The following is a 6,531-nucleotide window of genomic DNA, read 5'->3' as shown; positions in this document are numbered from 1 at the left end:
CACACACACACACACACAGTGCATTTTATTATATGTCAAGTTTAGCTCAGTAAAATTTATTTATTTATTTTTTAGAGAAGGGTCTATAGGGTGTTCAGGGTCTCACTACTAGATCAGACTCAAAGTGATCTGCCTGTTTACAGCCTTCCAAGAGCTGGGGTTATAGGTATGCACCACCACACCGAGTCTCAGTTGCTGTCTCTGTGTGTCCTGGGGTCGGGGCAGGCATGGTAGGCCCGGGATAGCTCAGTAAAATTTAAAAATGGGAAAAAAAAAAAAAGATTTGGAAATTTCATGATTTTTCTTAGCCCTAATTATTCCTAGAAACTTCAGTTCTTGCCTAGAGTTCTAGATCCTAATTCAAGAATATTCAAGGATTGAGCCTCTGTTGCTTGCTTATCCCAGTAAAGATGTCTATTGACAGCGGCAGCTCTTCCACGTCTATCTGTGAGTGGCCTGGAGGCAACGGCCTAGCTCAGTGGTCCTCAGTGTGGGGCCCCGAGAGCTTGCCAGAAATGCAGGTTCTTGAGGCCTACCTCAAGCCTGCTGAATCAGCAATTCTTGGAGTGGCCCAAAAATCTGATTCATGATTTGTCTCTCTTCCACTTCAATCTCAGTAGTGAAATGACATTCCTCACATTTCTCATCAAAGCAGATTTTTGCCATCCCTTCATTCCAGTGGCGTATGTTGAGTCCCTTGTCCTTAGAAGCTTACCTTCTATTCCTTTTGATTGATTGATTGATTGATTGATTGATTGATTGTCTAAGCACAGACCACTTTCTGCTGCCTTAACAGGAACTCTGGTACCACCTGGGAAGATCACAACAAATACCTGCTCCATGCTCCATATGTATAAATTTATGTAATTTAAAAATCTGATTAGAAAATGTTGTGTGTAGTGTGACCCCCAAAAGAACAAGGAAGACAAGGCTTAATTATGCTCTGTGTACTTCCTGCTCTGTCCTCTTATTGTACATTCTTCTGAATAAATTTAAGTCTCTGATTCCAGTAAGAGATAGACTAGGTTAACCTGGAGGCTTTCTCATTTTGATAAGCATGTTGAATAAAATATTTAAAAATACGTGTCAGTGTACACTTAGATTTGCAATAAAGGGATACAGAGGTGCCAGGCATGAAGGACTTACTTACGATTAGTGCTGTGAGGGGCACACACCCCCTATCCTGCACCTCTGTAGCATGGGGATGGTGCTGCTGAGTTCATGGCATCTGATGTCCCATGCTTTAATACCTGAATGGGAAAGGATAAAGTCTTGGATTATGCAGTGTGGGGAGCTGGATATGAGACTTTGCTTATATTCAGACTCTTAAAACATATGGCAGATTTTGTTTTCTAAAAATATTTGTATCTCCAGCTCCCATCCCACATGCTCTTCTTACACTGTGACGCCGACAAGCCTCCCACTGAAATGTGAAGCTGGTAGCCTTTCCCTTGGACCTGAGGACCATAACTGCAGCAGAGGTGACACAGTGTGACTTGGAAAGTTAGACTGTCAAGGTGGTGTAACTTCCACCTGCTGCCGGGGGGGGTGCTTGTTCTAGAGCTTTCCCCCTGCTGTGAGGAATCAGGGAGACCCCAAGGAGTTATCCCACCTTGAGCCCTCCCAAAGTGCAGCTCATGAGCAGTCCACATAGGGAGCATGAGTGAGCACAGAGATCGGAACCCCAAGAACCCGAGACAGTGACTAAGCAAAAGAAAACATAGACTAGATATATTTAAGGACCAAAAGAAGATATAAAAAGAATTGAAATCATGAGCATCAAGACATGTAAAAAGTAGCATTTAAAACAAAACACAGACATAGTCTATCCAGGTTTGCTGGATCCAGCTAGTGGGAGCAATAATGAGTCAGGAGAAAGAAGGGCTAGGTAGATGGCTCAGGAGAATAAGTACTCGCCTGACAAGTGAAAGGGCCTAAATTCAATCCTCAGTTCCTCCACACACACACAAAAAAGAAATACATTTGAGGAGATTGTCCAGAGTGCAGCACTGAGAGATGGTGAATGTGACAGAGGAGTTAAGCAGTATGGAAGATAGGCTGAAAACATTAGCGCATATCAAATAACAAATTCTAGAGTGAAAGACCAGAGAGTATATGGAAATGGTAATACCTGGTCATCTAATGGCTGAGAATTTTCCAGAATTGATTAGTAATGTGTCAATCTGAAGATTGACGAGCCTTAATTTGTTTCAAGTAGGACACTGAAAGTTAAACTCTTGCTAGAGACGTAGTGAATATGACAATGAGAAAATCCTATAGACAACTGGAGAACAAAAGCAGGTTAAGAACTGGTGTCTGGCACTGCAGGTGTAGCTCTTCCATATTGAAAGAGCCACACATTTATCTAGGCCTGTGTACCCACACACTAAAACAGAGTGAATTTCCAAGGTTTATTTGAAGCTGGGGTAACCATGTAGCTAAGTTCTTGTGAATATCGTGGAACCAGAGCTATCAGGTGAAAGTGTGGAAACTTGCTTGGGGCTTTTGTACACCCAGTGTGCCTTTCCCTCATTATCCTTTTTCTGTCCTGCTGCCTGGAACATAAATATGATGCTCAGAGCTCTAGCTGCCATCTTGGACCAGAAGGATAATTCTCACACTCGAAGGTTGACAGAGCAAAAACCAAAGATTTTGTGGAACAGAGCTGCTAAGTCAGTTCTGAAATGGCCGCGTCCAGATTTTTATATATGAGAGATGCAAACCTCTATTTTGTTTAATCTACTGCAATTTTGAGACTATTGTTCAGACAGATGTGATTCTAAATGATACATCTGCCAGGAGTTGATTATTGAGCTGACGGCAGACTTCACAATATTATATTTAGAAGCCAGAACTAAAACTGAATAGTATTTGAGTATTGTGGAGGAGAAAGTACTGTCTGCCTGGATTTTATACCTGGATAATTTAAGAAGGATGGGAAACAGCCAGGCATGGTGGCACATGCTGATTATGCTAGCTCTTGGGAGGCTGAGGCAAGAGGATCACAAATTCAGGCTCAGCTTCATCTTGTGTCAAAATGGAAAATCAAAAAGGGGAAGTAGCTCAGTGTGGCTTTGGGCTCAGTTCCCAGTACCACCACAAATAAATAAATAGAAAGAAAGACAGAAAAAAAGAAATGGAGTGAAAAGTAAAGACACTTTTTAAGCACACTTATTCTGTGAGAATTCACCATACCATATCTTTGCTGAAAAACTTGTTACCTCAGGAAGAAGACAGTTGAATCCAGAATAAAGCCAAAAAAAAGTTACCCATGTCATTTATATTAACATTAGAGATATGAGGTTGATTCTTACTATATGTTTTAAAGAGCAGCTTTATTAAGATACAGTTCATACATCATGAAGTACCCCTTCAAAGCACAAAGTTCTATAGTCTCTAGTGTACTCATGGAGCTGTGCACTCATTACCATAATCTAATTTTAGAAACTTTTTGTCACTCCAAAAAATCTTGTGCCAAAAGAAGTCATTCTCCTTTCCCAGACCACACTCTCTGTCCTCAGAAGCTCCTCCCATGTACTTTCTGTTTCTATAGAGTTACCTATTCTGGCCATTTCATGTAAATGAATTAATAGAAGATGTGTTTTACTGTGACTGGCCTTTTTGATTTAACACAGTATTTTTAATGTTAACCCATGTTGTAGTCTATGTAAGAATATCTTTCGTTTTTATTTTCGTCTCTTTGGGATATTGCCTGTGATCGCTTGAGGGTGTATGTGTTTGTTTATCTTGGATGCACACCAAAGAGGAGAAACACTGGGTCATATCATAACTCTAAGGGCAACAGTCTCAGGAACCATCAGGCTGTTTTGCAAAGTGTTTGCATCCTTTTACATTCCACCGCCAGCATATGAGGATTCCAGCTTCTCTACATCCTCTCCTACATTTAGCATGGTTGTTTTAAACATTTTAAAGCCTGGCATGTGTGAATCCTATAATACTGAGGTGTGATTTACATTTTGTTTGTGACTAATGATGTTCGGCATCTTTTTCTATTCTTATTGGCCATGTATATATCTTCCTTGGAGAGCTAGTTTGTTTTTAAGAAAAAGGGAAACATCTTATTCTTTGACTTCCTAGATGAAGTGAGTATATATAAGATGTGTGAAATCCAAGTATATCCAAATATATGGTCAATGATTAATTTAAAATTTATTGTAGTAAAAGATATGGTGGGATTAATCGCACTCAACATATTCCCCCTTGCTTTGAACACACTTACCCACTGTACTTACCACTTTGTGAAACAGTTCTGGAAGTCCTCTTTAATGAGTGTCTTTATAAGGCCTGATCAAATCTTTAGTGAATGCTGCTAAGTAGCAGTCAATAGAAAGGACTAAATGGAATAAAACACTCTAGTTTGTCCTCATCTACTTTTTTTTCCACCAAATCTAGAGTAGGTAACTTCTGAGTCTTTCTCCAAATTAAAATGACCATGAAAACTAAATATTTTGAATTGATTTAGTGCATCCAGACAACCATAGTAGAGCAACTGGAGACACCCACAGAAGGGGACCTCCAGGACTGCCTCAGACAGTGGCCAGAAGGATGAAATATGTGGGCTCAAAACAATGGGAAGAATTTTGAGGGAAGTTAAAGGCAATGACTCTTTTAATGTAACACAAGTTTTACAAAAAAAAAAAATTTTTTTGGCAGAACCAGGGATTGAACTCAGGCCTTTGTGCTTGCCAGGCAAGCACTTATTCTACTGAGTCATCTCTCCAGCCCAAGTTTTACAAATGTAAACTTTCACCCTGTTTTTTTGTTACATCTCATAGTGATCATAATTCAACTTTTAAACCATAAGAGAAATCTTGAAGACATAGGGCTAGGCAGAGAGTTCATAAACGAATACCGGACTGCATGGGAAATGCTTCAAAGAATCAATAACTGAGATCTCACCATATTGAAAAGTTTTTACATGACAAAAGAAATCACCAACAAAGTAAACAGAAAACCCATAAATTGGGGAACAATATTAGCCAACTGTGCCGCCGACAAAGTACTTCTATCTAGAACATGTAAAGACTAAAAAAAACAAAACAAAACAAAAACTCAGGTCCCCAAAATTCAAAGATTCAATCAGTGGGCACCTGAGATGAATATACACTTCTCAGCTGAAGAAATACAAAAGACAATTAAATATATGAAAAATGTTCAGTACCATTGATCATCCCAGAAATGCAAATTAAAACAACACTGAGGTTGCATCTTACCCCAGAAAGAGTGGCTAATGTCAAGAAGTCAGCCAGTAACAATGCTGGAGGGACTCTGGCGTTGGGAAAGACTCACGGGCGCTCGCCGCAAGCAAAGACACACAGACACTCAGTGCAAGCAAAGCGAGGGCTCGAGCAAACAGTCTGTCGCCCTGCCTCTAGTCTTTATTTTTATATAGCTTGAGTCTCAGCCTCCAGGTTACTTTACGTGAACATAACAAGATCCCATCATATGTGTCCAAGGTTAATGTTTAGGCTATACTAGACGTGAGAACCTGCTAGGCATCTGGGAGCAAGGACACAAAAACAGGGTGTCCTTGAGCACCAAGTGTTCTTGGTTGCTCCTGCAGCTGTTGCCCTGTTTTCTTTTTTCCTCCTCCCACGTGCCCTTCAGGTTATTTAGCATGTCTCTATATTAACTCTTTCTTATGCCAACACTTTGGGGAAAAAAGAACCCTTGTCCACTGTTGGTGGGAGTACAGACTGGTACAATGACTATGGAAATCAGCATGGAGATTCCTCTAAAAACTAGGATTAGTAATCCCATTCAACCCAACTATTCCCCTTCTGGCTATTTTTCCAGAAGAACTGAAAACATCATACCACAGTGGTACATGTGCGCACAGGTTTATAGCAGCACAATTTGTTATAGCTGAATCTTGGAAGGAACCCAAATGTCCATCAACTGAAGAAAGGATAAAAATGATGAAGAATTTTTATATAATGGAGTATTACTCACCTATTAAAAAGATAAGTTTGGAATTTTATAGGCAAATGGATGCAATTAGAGCCCATTCTCATAAGTGAAATAAATCAGATCCGCATGTGTAAATGTCCCATTGTGTCGCTAGTGTAAGAACCTGAAAGAGTAAATATGAAAAGTACGATAGACACTGTGAAAGGGAAAGAAACTGCTCAAAGGCAAGGAACAAATGAGAGGAGGGAAAGGAGAAAAGAAAGTAGGGAAAAAAAAAAGAAAGTAGGAAGGGGGACGTGTATACATACAGGGGAGCTGCTATGATTGTGCTGCTGATTTCTACTGGTCTAGAAAGGAACAGTTAATGCTTTTTTAAATTTTTTATATCAACTTTCTAGTAGTCTAACCTGATTTGAAGGCAATGATATGCACTATAACAACGGTTGTTGAATTCTTAGCATCTTTTCTAGGGAAATTCTGTATCACTTCTAATTTTTAAATTATTTTTCATTCTCTTTCAAAAAACATCCTGAAGGGAAATCTTGAAAGCAGGCAGAAAAAAAAAAAGACATCTTACTTACATGGGGACAACTGTTTGAA

The 6,531-nt window shown here is 39.7% G+C and overlaps 1 long non-coding RNA gene across 1 annotated transcript in view; it reads right to left on the bottom strand.

The window, feature by feature from the left end:
• The window catches only part of LOC111815337, a 20,085-nt gene extending 18,841 nt beyond the window's left edge, over positions 1 to 1,244 (bottom strand). The window contains exon 1 of the long non-coding RNA XR_002820042.1: positions 1,151 to 1,244. This is a non-coding gene — a long non-coding RNA (uncharacterized LOC111815337). The remainder of the gene's footprint in view (positions 1 to 1,150) is intronic.
• Between the last annotated feature and the right edge of the window lie 5,287 nt (positions 1,245 to 6,531).

This window comes from Octodon degus, unplaced genomic scaffold, assembly GCF_000260255.1.
Source record: "Octodon degus isolate 3935 unplaced genomic scaffold, OctDeg1.0 scaffold00015, whole genome shotgun sequence".
Classification (NCBI taxonomy): Eukaryota; Metazoa; Chordata; class Mammalia; order Rodentia; family Octodontidae; genus Octodon; species Octodon degus.
This window is presented reverse-complemented; position numbering and strand designations above follow the sequence as displayed.